Genomic DNA, 25,673 nt, shown 5'->3' with positions numbered 1-25,673 from the left:
GTAACAATGAAGATAGCAAGGTCAATAGGTGAATGCATCTGAATAGAAGTATCCTGGTCTTTGTTCCCTTTGATTGCTATTGTCTATAGTTGTCCTGTGTTTGTGTGGAGCTGATTAGTCACTGTCTTGATTCTAGAGTTTTTCAATACTGGCAGCCAAATTCTGTTCATTTTCATGGTTTCTTCCTTCCTGTTGAAGTTGTCCATGTACTTGTGAATTTCAATGGCTTCTCTGTGTAGTCTGACATAGTGGTTGTCAGCGCGGTCCAGAATCTCTGTGTTTTGAAATAATATTCTGTGTCCAGGTTGGTTTATCAAGTGTTCTGCTATTGCTGATTTTTCTGGCTGAAAAAAACACTTCGACAATACAAAATCCAAAAAACATTACTTTGAAAAAAGCTGAACTGTAAAAGTACTCTTTCAGCCTCATCCAAAAGGGGGCCTGAATCCACCAGAGGAGGTGTTGTGAGCCTACACCAGTGGATTTGACCTCCTTGGGTCACTTGCCCCCACGGAGGAATGGATTCATTGGTGGGCGGCCACTGAGGCCCACCAAAATGGTTGGACGTGGGGCAGCACACACCAAGTCAGTGCTCCTGTGCCCTGCTGCTGATGCCAGCATCCTGGGGGATTTCCAGGGGCATGGCCGATGGTGGAGCCAATGTCAGCCCCCACTCCTCTTCGATGCCAGAAATGCTGGTGCCTGGCTCCTGGACTAGGAAGCCCTATGGGAACCCAATTGAGGGCTTTCTGCCAAGGAGGGTGGTTGTTTGCCTTTTTGACTCACCGCACCACTAGAAAGCCCTCCTGGGAATGGCGGGGCAGCGCGTATGTGGTGCCGTGTCCAGTCACCCAGCTGTTTGAGTGGGGCTGCCCGTTCTGTAAAAACCACTTAGAGGTGATATTTCTGTAATGTTACCAGGCAACTTTCCATCCTGGAAGGTGCAAGATACCAGGATTTTCTGGAAATCATCTCTGGATGGTTGCCAATACATTTCTTGAGGTCCAGATGTCAAGGATCTCACTGGCTCCATTCTATTACAAGCAGGTAATAAGTCCATTATTGTTAAAGCAAAGATGATGGAAAGGGATTTCATTTAATGATTAACCTTTCGCTGTGTGCACAGTTTTGCGAAGTCTAAACCTACATTTTCATTAAAGACCATCTGGGATCTCTGAGTTTTCTGGGAAGCTGCGGATTTCTAGGCTTTACACGTATTTCAGTTGTCTACATTAAAATACATATGACACAAAACGACCACATGTGACAGTGAGAGAATTTTTTAAAAAAAAAAACCTAAAAATTTCCAGAAACATTAACTATTGTGTCAGACTTAATATAGCTTTGAATGAGATTTAAACCCTTTAGAAGTATCAACAGCTCTACCTCGAGATTATTAAATATGAGAGCAAGAGACGGGAATTGGATTATAATAACATGAAACTATTCGCGATGATAGCAGTGGGAATGTGTTATTTTCACTCCAGGCCAAATGAAAGGCTCCGCATTGAAGATGAATGAAACGAAAAATTATTCCAACTGGAAATGAAATTTAACATGTCAAACGTTCTGGAAGGACAGGTGGAAGAAGAACAGCTGCGGAGATGCACCGTTTCGGCAGGGCAAATTTGGAGGGGGTCTGGCGGTTAATTAACAAGCTAATTGGACAAACACCACTTACGCCACTAAAACACAGAGGTCTGTTAGAGCGCCTTTTGTTATTCGTTTCCTCGTACAGATTAACACTAGTTGCAAAGCCCTCTGGAGATAACAGAAGAAACCACATGGATGTTACGTTAACAGGAAGCCTCTACGGCACTTAACAGGCATTTGATTGCTAAGGAGATACAGCAAACCTTCAGTCCGCCTTGCAGGAATATTTCCGCACAGGGATCACAAATCTTGTAAGGCCTGCAGTCATCTTCAGAACTCGGACAAAGGGGGGGGCGGGCGCAACCACAAAATGGCTGCTGCAGAGCAACCACAAAATGGCAGCCAAAGGAGGCAGAGCCACATACGAGGACAATCCAAGTGCAGAGAAGATGAGGGGTAACTAAAAAAGGCAGGGGAAGGAGTGAGAGAATCAAACTGATGCTCTGATGGCAGCTGCCACTGAAGCCATTTTTAAAGTCTGCACAGCAAATCAGATCATTGATGGGCCAATCAGAAGCTGCGCTGGGCAAAAGACCCATTTGACCCACCCATTTTCAGATGCCAAGAAAGTGTCTGAGGCCCAGCAGCACCTACATGCACCATGAAGGGAGCCCTTCTTTTACACCAAGTGTAGAAAGTCTCTATGTTTGTCAAAACACAAAGATTGGCCATCAACAGTCCTCAGGGCTTGCAACTCTGGTCTAACACCCTGTAAAAATGGGAACCTGCAATTTGCTCTTGCCCACAATTTACAATTCAATTGAATGGAAAAGCCCACTTTCTGCTTATTAAATTTAAGGTCTGGATGGTGAGGCAGTCAATGGGCCCTTCCGCACACGCAAGGCGACTCAGGTTTGACTCGTGTCCGCGGAAATCGTTACCTGAGCTCGACTCCTCCGTTTCTCCGCACAGCAGCTGACTCGTGTCTCCAGAACCAAATTCAGAGGGCGGGACCACCTCCTCGTGTCTTCCGCTCCACATTCCCGATTGGCTGCCGTTCTATAGCGGGAAACGTGAGTGTGCGTCCCTTTTTTCCCCATTTACCTATGTAGTAGCTACGTAGGAGGATTTCTTTAAAGGCGTGCTTCTCGCTGCCGCCACAAGTCTCCCGTACTGCGCATGGCCGAAAATACTGCACTGTGATTGGCTGGCTGACAGAGTCGAGGCGAGCGAGATTCTGCACTCCGCCGGCTTCGGCTTGAGTGCAACCCGAGTTCGCCAGTCAACTCGACTTCCCAGTCGAGCTCGAAAATTTAACGGCGAGAGGGGGTGAGTCGAGTCAGACACGAGTCCGACGCTACAGCTGTGCGGAGTACCTGGGTCGGACCCAAGTCGATCTAAGGTCGAATCCTACAGTGCGGAAGGAGCCAACAACAATGCAGCACTCCAATGAGTTTCATAAAGTAAGTTTAAGGGAGGGGATGCCCCCCCATTATTATTTATTTACTCCATTCATACCCTCATCAGTCTCTCCAGTAGGGACCTGAAGCGGCTGACATCTTTCTCCCTTCTCTATTGAAACATTATAACAATCTTACGAGGTAGGTCAGGATGAAGTTGCATGGCCAACACAACGTGCAATCTTCCACAGCAGAGTGAAATCAGCTGATACTCTAACCACTATACGACGCTGGCTCTTTGGGTCCAAATGAAATTGCCTCCATTCAATAGGAGATTGCATGAAATGGTTGGTGGGGAGAAGAGAGACAGTTGATCTCAGGGAAAAGAACGAAAAGCAGCAGCAGCAGCAGCATCCTTTTATTAGTAACATAAAGTCACAGAGAAGCTTTCAAGGTCATCAGAACTCAGCTCTGAGCTGAGTATTAAGCAAAGGGCACGAAACCGGTCACAGAGCACGATGGGAAAATCCCCGAATCTGATGTCTGTAACAGTTTAGCCCGCATTGAAGAGGACCTTGTGCTAACTTGATCAGATCAGGTGTTGCTTGATGGAAAAGAGGCTTAAGCTTGCATCTGAACTGCACAGTGGACTTGACCCAGGTTGTGCCGTGGATTGTGAAGAAATGTTGCCATCAGAAGACACCTCTGCCCAGGTCGACAGAATAACAACTTCCAAACATCTTACCAGTGAAATGAAGGATCCTTGTGTACTACTAACACACTACTTGTGTACTACTACTTGCGTGTTACTAACTAGCCCTCTGCACCAAGGATCAGGGCTCAAGCCCTCGAATTGCACTTGACTCGTATTGCATCTGACTGACCATAAATGTTGGTTAAAAAAACAACCCTAAAGATATGTTTAACAGAGTGGATCTGGTTGTACCTTGAACATACTGAACAGCACTCACTTATATCCAAGTGAGTCAAAAAGACGGAAAATGTGGGGAAAAATATGTTTAAAAATAAAATAATATAAAATAATAATAATAATCCAAATGGACAAATGGTGTGTTGACGCATAACACACCAGACATCACAGTGATCGTGGACAAGAAAGTGACCATCATTGGCATAGCAGTACCTGGTTGATGAAAAAGAACTTGAGAAGGTCACTAAATATCATGATTTGAAGATTGAGATTCAGCGACTATGGCAGAAACCAGCTGAAGTCATCCCAGTTGTTATCGGCACCCTGGGCACCATTCCGAAAATGCTAGGGCAGCACTTGAAACGTCTTCCAATTGACAAAATCAACATCGATCAGATTCAGACGACAGCCCTGCTGTGATCCGCACAAATACTACACTGGCACATTACAACATCCTAGGCCAGTGGTGGTGAACCTTTGGCACTCCAGATGTTATGGACTACAATTCCCATCAGCCCCTACAGTTGGCCATGCTGGTAGGGGCTGATGGGAATTGTAGTCCATAACATCTGGAGTGCCAAAGGTTTGCCACCACAGTCCTAGGCCTCTGGGTGATTCTGGCCCCACACATGATTTGGTCTTCAGTTCAGGTGTTGATAAGATCTTATTCTCTGTGGACAGAGTGCCATGGTCCGACCATTATGCCCTTAATGGCCTCCTTTGTTCTTATCCTGGGGGCCTGCCTGGATTTGTCTCTATCTATTTTATTTGTTTGTTTGTTTGTTTATAATTGAATTTATATACCGCCCACCCCCGAAGGGCTCTGGGTGGCATACTGCAGAAACAACATAACAAACAAAAGGAGCATGATCAGAAAATAAATATAAATATAAAATGGCTCTATACATTAAAATAGCTAAACCCAGTTAAAAATGCAGCATACAAGATATCATAGATAACATCCAACCATCTAAAAACCCACTCCTGGAGAGGGGAATGGAGGGTCCCATAGATGTAATAGGAAAACCCATGTGGCATTTTTTCATTTGCACCAGGTGCGATGGATGGCTCCCTACCTCTCGTGGACTGACCTGGCCACTGTGCTCCATGTTACAGTCACCTCCGAGTAGATTACTGCAACTCGCTCTATGCAGGCCTTCCCTTGTGGCTGATCCGGAGGTTGAAGTTGGTCCAGCATGCAGCAACGTGGCTCCTCACCGGTAGCTCTATATGGGACCATATCTCTCCTGTGCTGCACCAGCTGCACTGGCTCCCAATGGAACACCATATCACCTTCAAGGTGTTGGTATTAACCTTTAAGGCACTCCGCAATCTGTGGCCCCTTAGAGACTGTCTCTCCCCTTATGACCCAACTCAGCCTCTGCACTCTGCAGAGGCCAATTTACTGGTGGTCCCTGGCCCCTCTATGATGAGGCTAGCCTTCACAGCCTTGGACCCTGCCTGATGGTAAAAAGAAACTGGAAACACAAGGAAGTATGGAAACATAAAATAATAATAGGATAAAAGTATTAAAAAGGGTAAAAAAGAATTTTTTTAATGATGAAAAGGACAATAAAACTATTAAAAGGGGAAAAGGCATAGGGGAGCAAGAAAATTGGAAGATAAAAGGCTTTTAACTATCTGATCATTAAGATGGTTTTTGTAACTCACACCATGCCAGGATGTATCTCAATAGCCACAACTCAAAACCTGGCAGAATTGTATGTTATACAGGGTAGAAGCTTTGGAGAGTCACAGAAGAGAATAATAGAATCAGAGTTAGAAGAGACCTCAAGGGCCATCAAATCCAACCCCCTGCAATGCAGGGACACACAATCAAAGCACTCCTGACAGATGATTATCCAGCCTCTCTTTAAAAACCTCCGAAGGAGATTCCACCACACTCCGAGGTAGTGCATTCCACTGTCGAACAGCCCTTACTGTCAGGAAGTTTTTCCTGATGTTTAGGTGGAATTTCTTTTCCTTCATCTTGAACCCATTACTCCTGATCCTAGTTTCTGGAGCAGCAGAAAACAAGCTTGTCCCTCACCAACATGACATCCCTTCAAATCTCTAAACATGGTTATCATGTCACCTCTAAACCTTCTCTTCAGCAAACTGAACATACCCAGCTCCCTAAGTCTCTCCTTGTAGGGCATGGATTCCAGACCTCCCTTCTTCAGACAAGAGCAGGAATGGAGATCGGAGTCTTTATATTCCAGTTGGAAAGTTGGAGGGCTATTGTTACCCTGTTTCCCCGAATACAAGACATCCCCTGAAAATAAGACGTAGTAGAGGTTTTGCTGAAGTGTGAAATATAAGGCATCCCCTGAAAGTAAGGCGTAGCAAAGTTTTTGTTTGGAAGCATGCCCGACGAACAGAACACAGAAAAATAAGACATCCCCTGAAAATAAGACATAGCGCATCTTTGGGAGCAAAAATTAATATAAGACACTGTCTTATTTTCGGGGAAACACGGTAAGTATGCTTGTGAAGTATGCAGAGAAAAATGTATTGTCGAAGGCTTTCACGGCCGGAATCACTTGGGTGCTGTGTGGTTTCCGGGCTGTATGGCCGTGTTCTAGCAGCATTCTCTCCTGACGTTTCGCCTGCATCTGTGGCTGGCATCTTCAGAGGATCTGATAGTTACTCACATTCTACACTTCATTGTTACTCACTTGCCAGGCCACTCCTATTCAGATGCCCTCACCTATTGACCTTTACTCACAGGTATATATACTCCACTTGCTTTCCTTTCCAACTATCAGATCCTCTGAAGATGCCAGCCACAGATCCAGGCGAAACGTCAGGAGAGAATGCTGCTAGAACACGGCCACACAGCCCGGAAACCACACAGCACCCAATATGCAGAGAAACCCTGCATACTGTCATCAGCTTGATTAGGGTAAAGGCTTGGAGGCAGAAAATCAGGATCTTTAGCAAGGTAAAAATCCCACGTCCCTGTTCAGCCTTGGGGGTGGATGGACCTTGATGCACCATCAAGGTCCAGTTCTGCATAAGGCGGTTTCCTGTGTTCGTGTCTCGGCACCACTCCCTTCCCCAGCCTGTGGCAACAACAGCCGGAAATTTGAACAACTCACACATGTAGCTTTTTTTTAAAGCCCTCCCAACTCCCTTGAAGGCAAAAAAAGAAGCCAATGTTTCCCCAGGGAAAGGCAGCAGAAAATAGGGACAGCTGGATCCAGCGCTGTGTCTTCCCATATCTGGGTAAGCAGCAGCTTGTCAGAGCACACGATGTTGTCTGATACGGCCCTGCTCCACGCGGGATGCCAAAGACCTGCATCTTCTATTTCATTGTCTCTAGCTAGCAGGAGCTTTCGCTGGCTGTATTATGGTAAACTGTGTATGACTTGAGGCGGGCTTAATAGCCTTCCTGAGAATACCTTCTCGTCTTCTCCTCCCTCTTTTCGGGCAGCTGGGCTTGGCTTTCCGCACATTCCCAGTCTAATTTGGCCAGCTTCTTTCCACCAGAGGTTGGAGCAGATGTCACGCCAAGCCCTCCTCCTGCCTTTTTACAGGATTAAGAAAAATTCGAATCTGCCCAAGATGGCATAGCAGCAACTAGAAAGCTAAAAGTGTTTTTCTTCCAGTCTGGGAATTTGGTTGCATTTTTAAAAGCAACCGGCAGCCAAACCATAGTTTACTCCCCAAAACACAAGTGCGTAATAAGGAATCGATTGGTACAGCAACTATCTGCTTTCCCACTGTCTCCTCCTCACCACTGCAGCACACTGGTGCTTGCAGGGAACGTGAAGGCGCACTGTCAAGAATGAGAGGTCTATGTACAGCTCTCTCATCACTATGACACCGTTCTTCTTGGCACTAATGCAAGTTCCTCTTGCTTTAGAATATGATTAACTTACCTTGCATGGAGAAGCAAGGGAGCACTGGCTGAAATATTACACTTTTTGTAGAATCTTGGTTTTTTCCCCCTGTGTTATGCTCTAATTCTTGCCATCCAATTTTTGTACTATTTATGGCAGGGGCCTCCAACCTTTCTGAGCCTGTAGGCACCTTTGAAATTTAGGCAGGGGGTGATGCCTGCCATCCCAAAATGGCTGCCACAGGAGGCAGAGCAAAACCCAAAATGGCTGCCAAAGAAAATAGAACTGGAATACCTCCCTCCTCACACCTCCTGGGACGAATCTACACGAGGAATGGGAACCACGCAGGAAAACCCAGGTGCTAATCCTCTGGTAGAAATGTCTTTCCTTTGAAAAAGGGCAGCCAATAACAAGACCCGCTTTACAATGACCCCACTTTCTCGAAAGCTTAGTAAGCACCAATGGAAGTATTGGTGGGAAGCATGGTACCAAAAAACAACACTCTGGGGATATCTGGTTTATGTTACGTATGATACTTTGTTATTGTATCAATAAAAAAGGCAAACTATAAAATAAAGACAACAAATAAGTAGGGAAGGCCCACACAAATTTCCTGCCCCAGATTTCCCGACTGCACATGCCTTGAGCTCACTCTAGGCTGGTGGGGGCACCAATAGTAAAACGGAGCTCTCCCCATACTTTAGGAAGCACTTAATGCACAAAGGGGCTTTCCCCACTGATAGAGTTGAACTGGTTTCTACCTAGGTTCGTCTCAGTGAATCCCCACTGCCACCGAGCTCAACATTGTTTTGTCTCAGTCCCCCCCCCCAGAATTGTGACATCCTTGTCGCAGTTATGAACTAACTTTTCTGCCAGAACAAGGTCAATACCGCTTCGAAGCTTCGAAGTGGGGAAGCATCAAAACGACACCTCATCCGTTCAACCAATCATGAGCCGCTTTTGTGGCATGTGCAGAACGGGAGAGTCATGGCGGGCAGAAAGCACATGTAACTGTAAACTGTAAAAACTGTAAAAAGAAAAAGAACGCTCCCGTTTCTCTCCGTAACACAAGCACCAATCACGATCGAGGAGCAAAACAGGCACCAAGATGATCCCGCCCACTTAGCTCGGTTCCAGGGGATCAACTCAGTTGCTGTGGGGACAGCCTGGAATCGCCCTCCACTGAAGGGAACCGAGTTGACCTTAGCTCCCTTCTGTAGTGGGGAAAGCCCCAAACACTATAGCCCACAGATGGAGCCCTTATAGAAACCAACTTTTGGAATCCCCTTCCCAAGGAGATTTCTGTGCCCCTCCCCCTCAATCACTGTCTTCTTCCGGGAGACAAAAGAATTATCAGCTTCATTCAGCAATCCTTCAACTGATTCTTCCTCTTGTCCATGTGCTTTAATTGTTTTTAATTTGTTTTATAACATCACTGATCGTCCTTCTTGTTTATGAGTTTAGTTTTGTTTTTAATTTGTTTTATAACATGCAATTGTTTTTAAAAAATCTGGTTTTAATGGTTTGGACTGTTCGCTACTTTGGGGACTGGGTGGAAACGGCAGCATAAACCAGAGGGTCCTCAGACAGACAAATAAATAATGAATACATTTAGTTTTCCCCTGCAACAGCAATGCTTGAAGGCAGAGTCTCCCCACACCCATTCACAAAGAAAAACATTTTATAAATGTGCTAACACAACATTCTGCAGAGGTTTACGAGCCCCGTTCCACCGGGCAGAAGGTGGTCTTGAGAAGACATGTGCGGAACTCAGACTTCCCCGAGGAAGACATGTGGAAACCAGGCTTCGAGTTCAGTCTAAGAAAAAATTCTGCATTTTGATTACCTCATTAAGACTGGAATGCAGCCAACCCCCGTGGTATGTGGAACAAACGAGCCACCGTGCATGATTTGAATATTTTTAGATCTTTTCTTATTAAACAGAAATTATATACATACGGCATGCCAATAATGCAACAACACATAAAAACAATGATGCCAAAATAATTTCACATCATGCAGTGAGGATGAGGAAAATTCGCTGCTTTTTGGTGTGACAAAATATGAAAAAAAAATCCAACACGTTCAATAATTAAATGATTCCGAATATCAAAAGACTTTCCCACATACAATGTCTTTTTAAAAAGGCTATTAATACTTCTAAGCTTATTTCTAGCTTAAGTTCAGGCACACGCGTGATACGCAAAAATGTACATTTTTATTTCTGCTTTGGGCATGCATAATGCCATAATCTGTGAACGAAGGATATTCTAAAGTTATAGAGAATTATCATGTGCAAATTCATTCCAGGTACCAGGCGGAATAACCCAGGGCAAACTGATCGTAATACTTAACAAGCAGAGAGAGCAGCAATGTTAATTCAAAATGCAATTAATCATAACAAGAATTTTCAGTCACTGCAAAACAGGAACAGAAAAGAAATGGGGGCTTGCTGAAAGAGATCTACCCTGTTTCCCCGAATATAAGACATCCCCTAAAAATAAGACATAGTAGAGGTTTTGCTGAAGTGCGAAATATAAGGCATCCCTCGAAAATAAGACATAGCAAAGTTTTTGTTTGGAAGCATGCCCAATGAACAGAACACAGAAAAATAAGACATCCCCTGAAAACAAGACATAGCGCATCTTTGGGAGCAAAAATTAATATAAGACACTGTCTTATATTCGGGGAAACACAGTAGGAAAATTCTCAACATTTTGTAACATGGATTGGGATTTCAATGTTTCACTTTTTACCATTTTCCTGTATATACTTTTTGTAAACCCAACCTAAACAAAGGAACTGGAGAACATTGGACCACCTCACCTTCTATTTATCTTTTTATCTTTTTATTACTTTTATCTGTTTACAACATTTCTATGTTATTTGTCCACCCAGCTTTACCTTTTCCAACCTACTTCCCTAGATGTTCCATTTCAGCGACAGGTTGACAGTTTACTCATTTTAAGACAGCAGCTTCTGTGAATGAATCCTACATAGCTCCAGTCACTTGCCTTCCAAATCAGACTGGTCAAGACATTAATTCAGGTGGGGATAATATGTAAAATACTATGTTGACTCTGGGCTCTGATGGATCAAACACAGGGTCTCCAAACATAAAGAAAACAAGATCAAGAAGATCAAGAACCACCTCCAGAGAAGGATTTCCCAAGGAATAACTGAAGGACAGGGACACCTCCAAACCAGACACCCCTGAGACCCCCCACAAACAAAGGACAGGGACACCTCTGAACCAGACACCCTTCCCCCCCGAGAAGGCAGTCCTTCACTTATCCTCAGATGCCAATATCTCTGCATAGAGACCACTCCTCATCAAACTCCAGGTCAGCAGGACCATCCCAGCAACACTGGGCTCCACTGTTGCTATTTTTATTCTTCAGTAAAACCCACTCAATTATACAACCACCTGCTCATTTAAGAATTCTCACCCAAGTTATCCTGGTGTGCACAGGTGATCAATCCCAGTCTCTCGCTCTCTGTCTCTAGCTCGTTCCCCCAATTTAAGTGGAGACTGCTGCTTAGGTGAACAATGGTCCTGACCATCGACAGGTGTCCCTAGGTACTTGCCATACTAATCTACCACCTGCCAGTCAACTTCAACTTCAACAGACCTTCATTAGGCAGATCAGTAAAAATAAAACAAAATAAAGGACAGAGCGGGTGTTAAAACAAGACATAAAACTGGACAAAGCACATGAGGTTGGTAAGGAAGAGGTGATCGAGCTTTCATTAAGTCTTTGACTTGAGCACTTCTAATAAAAATTCAGCGATTTTTCCAGTTATCCCACTGTCGCTATTACTCAGCAGGTGAATAGTCTTTGTATGCCCCGAACCACTTTTTTAATTCTCTAGAGCCGGGACAAGTAGGGAGAGTCTAGATAACGTGTACCTCAGGCAAGAAAACATAATATGCTCGAGGGTCTCAACAGTATCCTGACAATCTGCACATGTTCTACCTAGAAGTGGAATATTCAACTGTCGGCCCTTAAGAACGGCAGAGGGGAATGCGTTACATCTGGCTCGAGTAATGATCCAACTCTGCTTAGTCCACCTTTCCGGATGTCAGCCTGAACCAGGAGAAGGTGAAATTACTGCTAATATCATCATGCCATGTTTCCTCTAGGTCAGTTTCCTTCCCACAAACCAAATGTTTAGTGAACCAAATTAAAAAAAATAGGCCAGCAGAGAATCCCATACACTTTAGCAAGTCAATACCAGAATTGCCTATGGACATTAAGCAAAGCGATTAAACAATGGAAACAAATAAACAAACAAACGGAATGAGATGTAGGTGGAAGGTTAGGAGCAAAAACTACCAGACCACAGTTATGCAGCCTGGAAAACCGACACAGCCAGAATGAGCCATTATCTACGTCCCATTTGATCCCTACAGTCTAATCTACCATTTCTATATGTTCGGGGGGGAAATACACAGAGGTCTTATGGACTTTTCCACATGGATATTACAAATTTCCCAATTTCAAATGAGAAACAGTGTCCACCTTCACAAAGCAAAAACCACAAAATCACCAAGTAGCATTTATGACTAAGTCCATGTCATTCTCAAGTTATTTTTCAGCTGTTAAATCCCGCTACAATAGATGCTGTAATTACCTGAATCTGTTCTTCAGCTGCTAGAAATCCATGTGTCTTTTTTTGCAGATGACCAAATTCAACATTTCTGGAGAGAGAAAAGAAAGAAGAGAAAGGTGGATGTTATTTGTTTGCACATGTCTTCAGGTTACGATCACAATTATACAACAGCCTTTTCATGCTTTACTGTAGGCAGAAAAGTCGAGCCAATTGTTTCCTAGTTAAAATTACCATATGTTTACAAAGAGACAAGGGGGACAATTGTAAAGCATGGTTTTTGACATAATCCTCTAACAGAACAAGGGAAATGGCATTTCGCATTATTATTCTTCAACTTTCTATTTTTCATTCTTTTTAATTTAACCAATATAAACAATTAATTTTTTTTTTAAAAACCCAATAAAAATAAACTCTACTCCGACACAAGCAAATAGGCCTCACCCCCCTGTGAGGTGGGGAAAACATGCATCCCCCAGGGGTCTGCAACCTGCGGCTCTTCAGAAGTTTATGGACTACAATTCCCATCAGCCCCTGCCAGCATGGCCAATTGTGCTGGCTCCAACCCATTATGTTTCTTATTCAGTTATTAAAGAAGGGCTGTAACTCAGCAGTACAGCTTTGAACGCAGAAAATCTCAGGTTCAGTCCCTGGCAATTTCATTTCTGCAAGTCAGAATAGGCAACACTAGTCCAGGGTAACGGACAGACAGACTCTTTCATGACAAGACCACTTCTTCCAGTCCTACTTCTCTTCAAGATTTATGTTCCGAACTGATGCTAAACAAAGTGGTCCATTCACCTCACACTATTCTTAGGAAGTACTGGTAAAAACACTTTTAAAGAATCTAGAAACAGACGATATGGGTAGAAACGGAAAAGCCAACTGGGTTAGGGCTTGGTAAACATAGCTCAAATCCAGACTGCCTTTTTTTCATGCACAGATGGAGACGAGTCAGCAAGTAGCTGGTGTGCAGCTGCCAACACACTGGGCACTTTCAGGTGAATCTGGTTCTAATGGTAAAGTCAGACTCACACACCTCACTTTACTTCAGAATTTTACAAGACTATCTTCCATATAATTTATCTATGGCAGAAAGGACAGTACGGCAGAAATATGCAGACCAAGTAAAGCTTTTAGCCTTTGCAAAGAGTTTCAAGACATAAAATATTAAAAGCCCCAGCAACTTAACCTCCAGCAAGAATTACAAACAATTCCCCGCGTCTTGGGTTATGGATTGTATGGGCTGATCATTAGAATGAGAACATTAGTGTCTCCCAACACCGCCATGTATCATAGCAGCGTGCACTGCACCCCATAACTGTCTAAAATGGTACATTACGGCAGCCCAACGGGAAGCCTCATACATTCAGAAGTGTTTCGGTGTTGCTTCATAGAAACCACGCATGGGGGGGAGAAAGAGAGAGAGAGAAAGTGAGCGCTCTTGCAGAAGGCAAACAAAACAGACTTCGAGTCTAAGCTTGCTAAGAGACTGATGAAAGGGGTAGACGGGTGGCCTGTCCTCATTTTCACATTTCCGTAGCCCGCAAAAGCATCGGCTCCTTCCTCTCACTCTGCAATTACCTGGTCCTGCCTCTTCCAATCCCACTCCCCCCTCCAACAATGCTCTCTCTCTCTCTCTCTCTCTCTCTCTCTCTCTCTCTCTCTCCCACACACACACACACCTTCCTCAAAGGCTCGCCTGCTTTCAGATTCACTTTGCGAACGTACGGAGAACTTAAAAGCTCACCCTGACAGTCAGCCCTTTGGGTTCATCTCGAAACAAATTTATTTCCGTTCGGAGGGAACGTAAAATATATTTCCTGCAATTTGGAAGATATTTGTTTAGGGAGAGTAAATTTCTCCACAGATCCAACCGAGCAATCGGGGTTTTCCTTTTGAGGTGGCGGGTTGTTTTTTTGTTTTTTTTGCAAAGCACAAAAGGCTGCGCTTGGAACCGAAAGTCATAGTAAAGCACACATCTACTTGTGCCAAGTGCTTAGCTGCTGATTCCTGGGGAATGGCATGAAAGAAGCTGATGAGCATCCCTTGTATTTTTTTTAAAGAACAGCTTCTTCCCTTCCAGGAAATCCTTGGACACCTGCCTGATTGATAAGCAAGAACCTCAGCAAGGCAAGTGGCTAAGGGCCAAGACAACAGAAGAACCAGGAGTTCAATACCAGACCATCCTCAATGTCTTAGAAAGCAGGGGGAAAGGGGTGGTGGTCAGCTTTTTAATTGTAAAAAGAGCAGGCTGGGGAATGCACAATGTTTGGCAGCGACCAGCCTCTCCTCAGCCCTTCTCTCTGGGCATTTTCCCCCAAGCCAACCATGTTTCTGGATCAGAAAACGACAGAGTAGGAAAGAGAGGTGGCTGAGGGAAAGAATGATTTGCTCCTCAACCCCACACTGTCCAGAATGGACCTCTCTGAGAGCCAGCGTGATGTAGCAATTAAGAGCAGGTGGACTCTAATCTGGAGAGCCGGGTTTGATTCCCCACTCCTCCACCTGAGTGGCACACTCTAATCTGGTGAGCCGGGTTTGTTTCCCCACTCCTTCACATGAAGCCTGTCAGGTGACCTTGGCCCAGTTACAGTCCTCTCAGAACTCTCTCAGCCCCACCTACCCTCCAAGGTGCCTGTTGTGGGGAGGGGAAGGGAGGAGATTGTAAGCTGTTTTGAGACCCCTTAAAGGTAGAGAAAAGCAGGCTATAAATCCAAACTGTTCTTCTCTCCAATTTCTGTGTGGCACAGCTATAATTTCAATACTTCTGGATATGGTGCAATCACTTCACTTGGAATATGAGTGGCTATGAGTGGTGCTCCAGATGTTCATGGACTACAATTCCCATCAGTCCCCACCGGCACAGTCAATGGACATGCTGGCAGGGGCTGATGGGAACTGTAGTCCATGAACACCATAGGTTGGCCACCCCTGTTCTAAAGCCCCAAGGCAAAGCATTCAGTTGTGTTTCACTTCTCCTGCTGCTTTCTAACGTTGCCTGCTCTTCCATCCCGCTTTCCATCAACTTAAGCTACATTTCTTACCGCAGGAAGTTTCTTGCCAAAAGGGGAAAACAGCCAGGAAGAAAACAGTATGGCAAATTAGATATGTTGCATTCTGAACTGCGGCAATAGCAGGGGAAAGTATTACCAAGCTGCAGTTGAATTATGGTGACCTCGTAGGGTTTTCAAAGCAAGAGACAGTCAGAGGTGGCTTGCCATTGGCTGCCTCTGGGTAGCGACCCTGGACTTCCCTGGTGGTCTCTCATCCAAATACTAAGCGAGGCCAACTCTGCTTCGCTTCTGAGATCGGGTCAACCTGGGCCATCCAGGTCAAGGCAACTGATGCCTTCTACAGTCACAATAGCCCTCTGGGTGAGAGGTTATCTGTTTTATGCCTGGATAAGTCCAGGTTGGCCAAAGGTTAGACATGGAGCATTTACACAGTAAAATTCAATAACAATTGTTTCCAGTCCTTGTGGGAGACAGTGTGTGTGCATGCCGGGAAAAACAACAACCACTAATTCTGATAAAAGTTTTAGATCTGAGATCCTGCACTACTTCTTTTTTTAATTTAATTTTGGACGTATAGGATGTCCTTCCCCTTATTCATAGGTGTCAAACTCACGGCCCTCCAGATGTTATGGTCTACAGTTTCCATCATCCCCTGCCAGCATCACGCTGGCAGGGGATGATGGGAACTGTAGTCCATAACATCTGGAGGGCCACGAGTTTGACACCTGTGCCTTAGGGGCTCAAGGTGGCTTAATGCAGTATGTAACATTAAAATACAATCAGTTTCTGGTGTGTCAACCTATGACGCTAAAATCAATCTAACTAAGGGGAAAAAGAAGGGAAGGAGGAACAAAGAAATAAAGGTGTTTTCCCCATGGCCAATATATCCTGGGATAAGGAAGTGAACCATCCCGGTTTGGTCATGATTTCCACATGGCTTCTGGGTCTAACTTGGGCCCGCCCCGCGAGATTTCCCTTATCCTACGCCTTTCAAAAAACGATGAAACTGGAGGTTCTTTTTTTAAAAAATCACACCGCTCCCATGTAAACACCTTGGGAGACAGACAGGTTTATTTTTCCCGTCTCACCAGCTGCAGCCAATCAGAATGACAGAAAAACAGGACAGTTCACGCATGACCAGCAACGTCAGCGAGGAAAATGAAACTAAACTGGGGCCTATGCGTAATCACCTGGAGTTCTTCCTCCCGGCCTGAACGGGCTGCCGGGCTGCCCGGGGGTGGGGGTGGGGGGTGGGGGAGGAACCAAGATGGAAACATCCCAGTATGTATGATCCTGGTTTTCCCCCAGGGATATTTTGGCCGTGGGGAAAACACCACTGTCAAGCAAGTACAGGCTGGCCATCTTTGTTGGAAATACTGTTACTGCCCTCAACCATAGGCTTGGCAGAATAGCTTGATAAATCCACAGGACCCAGGTCTTATTTGACTAAGCATTCCTCCAGCTGAAAAGGTTCCTGGTCTGATTATGGACAACAGGACATTTTTCAGGCCAAGGATCACCAACAAATTACAGAATTCTGGAATAAAACATACCTGCATTTAAATGGCAAAAGACACAAAAGGGAACCATCAGTTATGAAAACATACAAGTCACACGAAACATGGAAGCAGGAACTGAACCCACACACGATCATGGCCCAATACATGTGTGCTATTTGCACCTGATCGTATGCCATATGACACCTGCTACTGTAGTGCTGGCCTTTTAGGTATTCCTTTTCAGATTGAAAAGGAAGTTAGATATAGGCAACATTTTTGGCCAAAGTGCAAAACACCCCAAACATCTGCTAATGAGCAGGCTGGCATTCTCTATGTGGGTGTGGGCACATTGGTTTTATTGGTCAGGCATAATGGGTGCCAGTTGTGTCCCTAGTGGCCCTACCAGAGCTCCAGATGCTCACTTTGGGCCTTTGGGAGAAGAACTGTCCCTTTATGATGAGCAAAACAGTTCAGTGGGCCTCTGTTTGGCATATATGCAGGGGCTATAAATCAGCTTCTCTGGTCTTGTGCATTTTTACTGCCAAAGCTCATGGAAGTTCAGGTTCTTATAACTAGTAATGAAGAAGGTGTGCCAGGACAATTCTGAGAAAACAAAAGGGAAATCTTATGGATATTTCCCCACTGTTACTACAATCTAGAAGCAAACGCCTTCGTACTTAAGGGAAGGACGCTATGCCAAAGCTGATCTGTAGCAAGCACCTGGTAGGGGCTTAAGCAAGCAGGCTGACAATAATTTTTAGCACTGAGTTAGTACGCTTTGGTGCAGCTACACACAATGGGTTGGATTCAATGAGTTTTTCTACTGGTGGAAAGGAAGGATGGGTCTCCTTTGACAGCAGTGGTATAGGAGGTTAAGAGCAGGTGAATTCTAATCTGGAGGAACCGGGTTTGATTCCCAGCTCTGCCGCCTGAGCTGTGCAGGCTTATCTGGGGAATTCAGATTAGCCTGTGCACTCCCACACACGCCAGCTGGGTGACCTTGGGCTAGTCACAACTTTTCGGAGCTGTCTCAGCCCCACCCACCTCACAGGGTGTTTGTTGTGAGGGGGGAAGGGCAAGGAGATTGTCAGCCCCTTTGAGTCTCCTGAAGGAGAGAAAGGGGGGATATAAATCCAAACTCTTCTTCTTAAAAATGGTTATACTGGGGGTGATGGGACCTGCATGTACATAAGTTGTGTGGCACATGGACTGTTGCAAAAATGGGAATTGGGTTGAGTAAAAAAACTTGGATTGGCAGAACCCAATGTTAGAGAGCCTTTCAACGACGTTGCAAGGCAAGCTGATGTTACTGTCCTCACTTCGAAGATGCACAGATGACGTTGAGAGAACAGGCTTGCTTGGTGTTCCCTACAGAGTCTATTCATAAGATTTTTAACCAGTAGGGTTTCAACTCTCCACTCAAAGCTCATCTCCCCAGCCACTGCAGAGGACTGCAATACCTTTAAACATCACTGTTGCATATCAAGAAATATATTTAGAAATTAATTACGATCTCCTGCTGTGTTAGAAGGTTGGCAACTATCCCCAAATATCCAGTTACAGCTTAATTTGCATGTGTCAATTCAAACGCATGCATATTTTAAGTGTTCATGGTCTGCCAGCGAGGCTGGGTTAAAAACAAAACTGCGCTCATTTGCCAACAAGTACAAGCAAAAAAAAGCAAAAATTTTGGAACAGGCTCCGGAGAAAACAACTCCTTTCCGCTCTGGTATTCCCAAGTGCAGCACCCAAAATGGAAATCCAAAAGTCCTATAAGATGCAAGAAGAAACAGAAGTTCCCAGGAAAGATGCTCTCCAGAAAAACCAAACATCAAAGCTCACTGACATCTCATTCCCAAAATAGTAATACTTCTTTACGAAGCAATCCGAAACGATGGGACACAGAATACATTGCGCGATAAGACAATCAGAGTTCCGCAAATCGAAAACACTTCTGAAGGTAAGACCTTGAATTTCACAATTCATGGCATTAAGGGGGGGAGGGGATTTCAAAATGGTCAACCTCCTCTGGTAGTCAACATGTGAAAATTACACTTGATATTACACTGCCCATTACACAGTTTTGCCGGGAACAAATACCTAAACCCGTGGCTAAAACCCCCCATTGATAACACTGATCTATCAATTGTGGTAACGATGCTGGATTGTGGTTCTGCAAGTGTATTGGAAGCGCTGGCTAACTTTTTGTGCTCTGTCATCAGCAAACGGTTATAACTGTACTGGAGATTGTATCATTACACTGAGGTTGCCATTGTTGCTGGCATATTGCTGTTGTTTTAATTATGCCATTAAATGTTATTATTAAAAAAAAGTCAACATGTGACAGAATTATGATTTGGTACGACAGTATATGGGAAGGGACAGTTTTCAGACACACATGTGTATGTACTGTATAGAATTAAAATAATAAGAACCACATAAACATTTAAAGCAAGAAGAAATAAAATGTAAGTTGGCTGTTGGTTTTCTGGGCTGTTGGTCTTCTGGGTGGGGTGGCCATGGTCTGGTAGTTTTTACTTTGAACATTTTGCCCACATCTAGGGCTGGCATCTTCAAAGGCACGTCACGGCAAGATGAAACACATCTTACCGTGACATGCCTCTGAAGATGCCAGCCACAGATGCATATTAGGAGCAAACAATACCAGAGCATGGCTGCACAGCCTGGAAAACTCTCAACAGTCAGTCGATTCTGGCTGTGAAAGCCTTCAACAATACAAAATATGAGTTGTTCCTGTAGTAGTAGTAGTAGTAGTAGTAGTAGTAGTAGTAGTAGTACCCTGTTTCCCCTAATATAAGACATCCCCAAAAAATAAGACATAGTAGAGGTTTTGCTGAAGTGCGAAATATAAGGCATCCCCCAAAAGTAAGACGTAGCAAAGTTTTTGTTTGGAAGCATGCCCGACGAACAGAACACAGAAAAATAAGACATCCCCTGAAAATAAGACATAGCGCATCTTTGGGAGCAAAAATTAATATAAGACACTGTCTTATATTCGGGGAAACACGGTGGTGGTGGTGGTGGGGGGGGTGGGGGGTGGTAACAAAAACAGCATCATTATTTATACTCTGGCCCCTTCCGCACACGCAAAATAATGCGTTTTCAAACCACTTTCACAACTGTTTGCAAGTGGATTTTGCTATTCCGCACAGCTTCAAAGAGCACTGAAAGCAGTTTGAAAGTGCATTATTCTGCATGTGCGACGAGCCAGAGAGCCTTTCCACTGACTCAAGGCAGGCCATGGAGAAGAACTACGTAAGAAACTGGAGAAGAACTGCCGTACCGGGCCGTGGTCTGGTGGATCTTGTTCCTAAGATAGATATTTATTATTACGGCCTTTTGGCCAGCCAATAGTTTAAAATCAGAGTACATGTGAATAGATCTTGTTCCTAACATTTCCCTTGCAACTGTGGCTGGCATCCTCAGAGGTGTATCACAGAGAGAAGTCTGTTACGCACTGTGTCCAGTGAAAGCCTTCGACAATACATTTGAGAAGAACTGTTCAGTCAATCATCAGGCAAATTGCACAATATAATAAAAACATCTGAGTAGAAGGAAGGATTCCTAGTAAAGCAGAACAGCACAGTGGCGCTGGGAAGGCTCAAGGAATGAAAAAGACTATTAAGTTGTTCAGCGAGCAGAAAACAAAATGCAATAAAACAATTTGGTCCTTACAGCAAAGATTCTCATAACACAAAACAACGCACTGGGGTCGGAAATTGAAAAACTGGAAAAACAACATAAGCAAACAAACTGAGGAAAAAACCCTAACAGTACAATCCTAAGGAAAGACACTCCAGGCTAAGCCCATTCATTTCTATTGGAGGACTCTGGAGCAACTCTGCATAGAATTGCACGGAATGGCAGTGGAACAATCGCTGTGGGTGACATTTATCCCTTATATGCATGACATTTCAATCCAATAACACAATTCTTAAATGTGCAAACTAATGCAACGGGATTGGAAGTTGGAGAACTGTTGACTAAGGCAACGAAGGCCGTTTCTGCACCGTCTAAATACCCTGGGTTGAGCAAGAGAAATACCCTATCCTGTACAAGAATTTCACACGGTTCCTGGTCCTCAAGCATGTTTGCCCTGCGATATTTCCCTCCTCCCGGATTACTCCAAAATTGCCAAATTGGCAATTCTTTTCCAAACTCCCAGGGTGAGTCCGCTACAGTGCAAACACCACGGGAGCAGAGCCAGTTTATTTTTCCCACCCTACCGCCCCTGATCTTCCCGCCCCCCTGATCTCCCCGCCTGATGTTCATTCAAGCTGCCACTCAAAAACAACAGCCAATCAGAATGCGGGACACCGGACATGCTCAGATACGCTTGCAATGTAAATTCAGAAGTCCTGGGCTTGTGCAAAAAGAATTGGAGTGTTTCTTCCCGGTCTTCACTGGATTCCTTCACAAAATGGGCAGCCATGGAAAGGGAGAAACCGGGATAAAACAGACCCAGATTGTAAGAAACCAGTTGTAACCAAGTATGATTGTGCCGTGCGGAAACAGCCTTAGTCACCAATGCAAGAAGCGGTTTGTTCCTTACAAAGTCATTTCCCTGAGTGCAACTTCCGGATATTCTGAATAAGACAATATGTCTGCACCATTCACAGCCTCACAACCTTGATAAGAAAGGTCCTTTTTCAGAGGGAACAAAACCTTCCACGAAAGCCGGGTCATTTTGGCACAGCTAGGGCATAGAAAGCATATTTAAATATTTGCCAATATCTAAAACCCCTCCCCAAAACTCACTGAAATATATGGAGAGCTAACAAGCTAAAGAGAATGGCTCTGGCCTTCTCGTTTCTTTGGCGGATTCTTACATGGGCCCAAAACAGCGGAGTGAAAATGGTGTAAAATGGTTTAAGACAGTGTAAAAGGGTTTATACTGTTTTCATACCATTTCCACACCCCCGTTTTTGGCCCATGCGGAATCCGCCACTGTTTCCACATGCAGGAATATGGTTTTTAAATAACTCAGAAATGCGAGTTCCCACATCTACAGTCTTGCAGTGCCTTCAGACTGCATCAGGTGCTATTTCTGCCTTCATGCAGCAGTTCTTAAGCAATTATGGCACATTTTCTCCGGCATGAAGGGCTTCCTAGAAAGCCAAGGGTTTGGGAGCGAGCACTCAAGCGCACCCCACTTCCAAGTCTCTCTTCATCTGACACAGGCCACCCTATCACAGGACCCGGGAGCTGCTCATGCATCTGCCTGCCTTCTCATGTGATGTATGTCATCACCCACAAACGTGGCGATGGCATACATCTCCACCCCATTTGGGGGCTGTCTTCTGCAGCTGCCCAAGATGATTGGCTGCTTCTCCCCATCGCTAGTCAAATACAAATATCTGTATTGGCATACAAAAAATAAGCTAAGATTGATATACATTAAAGTTACAAGGTTAAAAAGGAAAAAAAGTTCAATAAATAAACCGTTCAGCCAATTCCGAGTTTTTAACTGGCCTTCATTTTCAGTATCAGTGAGAGAAATTTAGCATCGGAGCCAGTAAGTGCTGAATCTTCATCGGACAGAAGAAGAAGAAGAAGAAGAAGAAGAAGAAGAAGAAGAAGAAGAAGAAGAAGAAGAAGAAGAAGAAGAAGAAGAAGAAGAAGAAGAAGAAGAAGAAGAAGAAGAAGAAGCAGAAGAAGCAGAAGCAGAAGCAGAAGCAGAAGCAGAAGCAGAAGCAGAAGCAGAGGAGGAGGAGGAGGAGGAGGAGGAGGAGGAGGAGGAGTTTGGATTTATATCCCCCCTTTCTCTCCTGTAGGAGACTCAAAGAGGCTTACAATCTCCTTGCCCTTCCTCGCTCATAACAAACACCCTGTGAGGTAGGTGGGGCTGAGAGAGCTCTGAAAAGCTGTGACTAGCCCAAGGTCACCCAGCTGGCGTGTGTGGGAGTACACAGACTAATCTGAATTCCCCAAATAAGCCTCCACCACCCAAGCAACAGAGCGGGGAATCAAACCCGCTTCCTCCAGATTTGAATGCACCTGTTCTTAACCACTACTGCTCCTGTTCTCCTGACAGAAGAAAAGAAAAATTCTTCTTTTTCCTTAAAGGACATTTTGGCTTGTATTGCTGGAGTGATTAATTTCTCTCGCGGGTTGTTATAAAGCTGACAGTCAAAAAATAGGTGGGAAACTGAGTCGGGCATTTCCCTTCCACAGAAGCAGAGCTGTTTAGAGTAAGGAACACGGAGGAATCTTCCAGGAGGAATCTTCCAGGAGAAACGATGGGAAAGGGTTCAGTCTAGGCAACACGAAGGCAAGTCTATGGAAAGGAGAATCAAGACTAGATGAGTAAGATAAAGTAGTATTATGGTTAAACTGAATACCTAGATAGTGGGGAGAGCAATTTTTTGGTTCATGTGGGAATAAAGTGGGTATTTCATGAACCTGGATTCTTTGGCTGATTATATACTGGTGTAAAGGCGCGTGGTGGAACAGGAAGGGCATCGGGGCAAGAAATCTTGTCCTAACACGCTTCCTGTTTGCGGTGCGCCCAGAGAGGAAATGGTTCGGGGCAAGATTTATTGTCCTGATGCACTTTCTCTTACCCAGTGGGTGCTTTCCCCAGGAAAAGCAAGAGCACTTTTGGTACAACTTTTCATGTCACAGCGGAGTGAAGCTGGGAAATGCTGGATGTGAGTAATCAGCCTATATCAGTGGTGGCGAACCTATGGCACGGGTGCCAGAGGTGGCACTCAGAGCCCTCTCTGTGGGCAAGTGCAAACAGAGTCCAGTGTCCCCCACACACACACACCTAGGCTGGCCTGGACCACTGGGCAAAATTATTAGAATTAAACCTAAGACCTAGTTTTGGGGAAGCAGTATAGGTAACCCTGTTAAGCGCTTTAAACCCCACTGATTTTCATGCGAAGAACTAAAGTGTGATTCTTTACCAGGGAGTAAGCTCAGTTGCTAGCAATGGGGCTTGCTTCTGAGTAAACCCTCCTAGGGTCATGATTCACCTGTTGGAAGAGTTGCATGGTTGCTTCAAAGCAAAGCCACTGACCATCACCAAGCTTACTCCCGAGTAACGCACACCTCAGAGCCAACCATTTTTTCTAAGCTAAAACCTCAGTATTCAGGTTAAATTGCCGGGTTGGCCCTTTGCGATAAATAAGTGGGTTTTGGGTTGCAATTTGGGCACTTGGTCTCGAAAAGGTTCGCCATCACTGGCCTACATGGATGATCTAATACTAGTCTTTGTGTTACTGTTCACCTGATGCTAGTCCTGCACTAGTCCTTTTGAAATAACTGACAGGGAAGCTCAGGTAGTTTTGTTCTGCACATTGTGGCAAGCCAACATCACCTCCTAGTTTTCATGCTTCTTCACTATGCATCATGTTTACACTGTACCATTAAACTTCCTACCTATGCCAGAGGACCCTTTCCCTTGGTGCGGGACGGCGGTGGTTGTAAGCTTTTGGAAGACTCTGCTTTGCCGAAGATTTAAATTTCTACCATAAATAAGGGGAAAGCTTTACTGAGCATAAATGGCAGTTGGTTGACACATTATGGAAACGCAAATGGAACAGAGCTTGGCGTGCTGGTGAAGGCGTCGAGATTTAATAGTACATTTGTATCATTTATCCCAGTGGGAAACAACGCAGGATGCTGCCTTGTAAATTTTTACTACTCTATAATAAAATGTAACTATAATAAATGGTGTCTAAGCAAATAATGTAGCAGCTTCTGGACCGCATCCAAGCTGTCTTCATTACCAGGTTTGCTCACATTTAAGTTACTTGTATTCGAGCGGCGGGAGAAACAGCCTCCAGATTTCACAGAGAAACCTGCAGGCAGAGTTCAGAGGCAAAAGACGTCCTCTCTGCCCAAGAAAAGAACTAGAGGGGGATGAAGTTTTATCCCAATAACAAAAATGTCCCACATTATGACTCCCCCCCCAAAAAAAGGGTGTGGAAGTGGAAAAAGAAGATAAATTGTTGTATGAAGTGAGTCTTTCTGCATATTTGGGTGATTGTAAAGGGGAGGGGCCAAACCCTGGGATAAGCCCCCTTGAGCTATCCACCTGACCAGGTTGATGCCAAAAATAAAAACGCTCTTGGTCTAGGACCGTGGTGGCGAACCTTTGGCACTCCAGATGTTATGGACTACAAATCCCATCCACCCTGCCAGCATGGCCAATTGGCCATGCTGGATGGGGCTGATGGGAATTGTAGTCCATAACATCTGGAGTGCCAAAGGTTTGCCACCACGGGTCTAGGATGTCCAGTGTTATCCAGTCTTTGTCCAGGAAGGCATCTATTCTCATTCATGTTGAGCAACAAAGTGGATGCTGAGATATCGCAAGGGGATTTGGGAGAGGCGTCTACAGAACTCCACTACTCCAGTTCATTGCCTGTCAGAATTTGCCTAGAAGAGCAAATCCAGGCACTAAACAAGAATTGCTTCGGGCCGGCCTTTGGCTGTTTCTGCATTCTGATGCAAGGATAACCAGAAGGGTAGATAACTGTGTGAGCCCATTGCAAAATTTAGAAAACAATGCCCTTCATTAAGAACAAGCAAAACAATACAGTCTGGAATAGCTCCCATAGATGTGGAGTATTTTGAAAGGGACCTATCTCACTTCTCCGACGCTCCAAATTTCCAGTTTTTCCCAGGTGAAGAAATTAGAGGTATGTGAATCATGATGGTTACAGTTGTGTTTCACTATGAAAACTAATCTAATCAATATTTCTGTTGGCGAAACATTCGCTTTGCAGACTGAGATGGACTTGATTGAA

General features: G+C 44.6%; 1 protein-coding gene across 19 annotated transcripts in view; it reads right to left on the bottom strand.

Annotated features, from left to right (window-relative positions):
- The window catches only part of ADGRL3 (adhesion G protein-coupled receptor L3), a 907,827-nt gene that overhangs the window by 731,458 nt on the left and 150,696 nt on the right, over nt 1-25,673 (bottom strand). For all 19 annotated transcript variants that reach the window (XM_048503336.1, XM_048503340.1, XM_048503323.1 and 16 more), the window contains exon 2: nt 12,405-12,471. The gene's annotated coding sequence lies outside the window, so the exon portion shown is untranslated. The remainder of the gene's footprint in view (nt 1-12,404; nt 12,472-25,673) is intronic.

This window comes from Sphaerodactylus townsendi, linkage group LG07 (genome assembly GCF_021028975.2).
Source record: "Sphaerodactylus townsendi isolate TG3544 linkage group LG07, MPM_Stown_v2.3, whole genome shotgun sequence".
In the NCBI taxonomy this organism is placed as follows: domain Eukaryota; kingdom Metazoa; phylum Chordata; class Lepidosauria; order Squamata; family Sphaerodactylidae; genus Sphaerodactylus; species Sphaerodactylus townsendi.
The sequence above is the reverse complement of the archived record's forward strand: the minus strand, read 5'-3'. Positions and strand labels throughout refer to the sequence as shown.